This window comes from Poromitra crassiceps (genome assembly GCF_964638095.1).
Source record: "Poromitra crassiceps genome assembly, chromosome: 2".
Lineage (NCBI taxonomy): Eukaryota > Metazoa > Chordata > Actinopteri > Beryciformes > Melamphaidae > Poromitra > Poromitra crassiceps.
The window spans coordinates 97,758,824-97,761,731 of record NC_139624.1 but is presented as its reverse complement, the minus strand read 5'-3'; positions in this window follow the sequence as shown (position 1 = coordinate 97,761,731).

Below are 2,908 nucleotides of genomic sequence, written 5' to 3'. Positions count from 1 at the left end.
ACTTTTTTTTTTTTTTTTTTTTTTACCTTTATTTATACAGGGGGAGTCTCACTGAGAGCAATGCTCTCTTTTTCAGGAGTGCCCTGTTCACATTCACACACACATTCATACCTGGAAGCTGCCCAGTACAACCACAGTCTGATCTGCTGGCCACTGAGCAGCTCCACTGGAGCGGTTGGGGTTAAGGGCCTTGCTCAAGGGCACCTCAGTGGTGGTAATGAGGGAGGGGCAAGCGCTGCCTTTTTCACTTTCCCCACCCAGATTTATCCTGCCGGTCCCGGGGATTGAACCGACGACCTTCCGGTCACAAGCTCGCTTCTCTAACCATTGGGCCACCACTGAAATTAATATCTGGAATAGCCTTGTTAACCTACTTACATTTAGAGGAAAATAACCTTTTCAAATAGGTCAATATAACACTATTTTTCAAAAGACATATTTTCTGATATTAAACTCAATCTTGCAACCAATAGATTTGCTCTTGTCTCTGTTTACATGGATACAGGAAACCACCATCTTGGGTCCTTATTAAGGGGTAATTATGATGGTCTATGAGATATCTGCACTATTCTATGCTCAGTTGTCCTATAGAGTTTTGTTTTACATCATTTGGGGAAGGGGGGGGGGGTCACAACAATTATTCCATATCCATATTAAAGGGTTTTGAAAAGGTTGTTTGATGTGTTGGGAATTAAAAACCTTGGCAGATTTTAATCACTCCTTTGTTTTTATCTATGGGTCTTGATGGGAGATTTTAGTTCTGTGGAGAATATAACACATCAGTCTTCAGCACTTTGAATTTGCATGGTGATTCATTGAGATTCATAGACAAGGCTAATGAATCCCAGAATCAGCGTTTGATTTGATGCATGAGACTCAGAAAGCTGATGTGTTACCGTGGCAATGACATCATTTGGATGAACACTTCAGTGGCAGATGTGATGAACATTAGCCTGTTATTAGGATTGGGTACCAAAACCTGGGACTGCTATGGTACCGGTACCTTTACAACCGGTACTATGGTACCGAATTGGTGTCTCATTTAGGTGCCATGCCTGAGCTGCTGAGTGAAATATCCACCCTCTGGTACTCTGAAATCAGCACCACATGCACCTTCACTAACATTATCATTTGGAGCGCGCTGCATGAACTCCTCTTTAAATTAAATTAAAAATCCACTTTAAATAAATAAATCGGTTCAGGCACCGGTACCGTTTTAAAAGTATCGTTCTAGCACCGGTATTGGGAAGGAACAAAAACTATACCCATCCCTACCTGGTATCCAGCCCCTATGAATCACAGTTTTCAGCACTCTTTGAATTTGCATGCCGATTCATCATTGTGACATCACTGCTGATGTCACAATGCGTGAGTAGAGAGGGATTTATGACATTGCCACAGGTCCAGGCTTGATTGGCTGGGCTGTGAGCAAGAGTCATCCAATGTATAACCTCAGCAGGGAAGGATTTATGATAGAGCCCTGCACTCTGGCCTGATCCTGAGGCTGTGGGAAAACACTGTAAGATACATAGGTCATAAAAGGAAGACCATGGGAAACACTAAGATATGAGGTTGAATCTCTCCAAAGACTGTGGGAAACACTATAAAAACTGCTGAATATGCATCTCACTGCATATTGGAAAATCCAGTAAGGAAGATATGTAGATAATGCAACCAACAACATTCACTGAAAATCTATTTACTATCTACATGAAAACTTGCCTTATGTAAAACATGTTGATTTCCCTGAAGTACCGTAGTTGAGAAAACTATAATGTTAGGCAATAAATGAAAGTGAAAACAAATCTCTTATAAACACATAAGCACCTTATGCGGCTGATAGCACCACATTGTATTGTTGAATGTCAATTATATGTATTTTCCCCCCCTTCTTTTCCTGTGTCTGAGCCGGTTTGTCTTGTTCGTATATTGTTCTATACAAATATATATATATATTAAAAATAAAATAAAATAAGTGAAAACAATACTTTTACAATATTGAGTACATTTAAGAGTAACAACTTGAGGATGTTATGGGGAAATATAAATAAATGCTCTTTGCTTATTCCTATGATCTTTGGTGTTTTTAGTTGCATAATGCGAGTCCAAAGGTTAGCTTTGCTTACACTTGCCTTTATAGACATTCCAATGTGTGTTACATGCAGCACATGATCTATTCAATAAAGAACTAAACAACTTATCTGTGTTAATAAGCCTCTATCCATGGTTTGTCAGATAACATTTATGCAGTTTGTCTTCAATGGCAGTAACTACCTCGACCTGAACATATCAAAACAAAACATAATGGCATATATAGGCCATACTCTTACTTAAGCATTGTATACATTATCTAATATTTTGGAATATAGATAACATTGTTTGCTCATGTTTCTGACTTAGTTATGAATAGGTGTGTTACTTAATCTTAAGGGGGGCAAGTTTGTGTGATTATTTGCCTCATTAACCTCACACAGCAAGACGGTAATCAGCCTCATTGAAACAAGACCTAAAGTCACCATATTGTTTGATAAGGTATTGATTTACTGATTAAACTTGCTCTACGCATTTGCAAAGGCACCATAAAGGTGTGCATTGAAGTCTTTCATCTCCATGGCCACGTTCACAGTCAATCATGAATGTTTTATTAAGAAAAACAACTGTGCTATAAGAATCAACTGTAAGTCAGGCAGTGACACCATTACCAAGGTTAACAGGTATGGTTAAGGAGGCACGGGTGCATGACATGACTGGACTAATATCAGAGCTTTTGACAAAATAATTGACTGTGAACGTGGCCATGGAGATGAAAGGTTAGGTGTCTTAATTGAAAAAGGATATTGACTTGATGGTAAATTATAATTCTTGTTTTTATTCCCTTTGCAGTTGTCCTCAGTGATGTACCACAAGC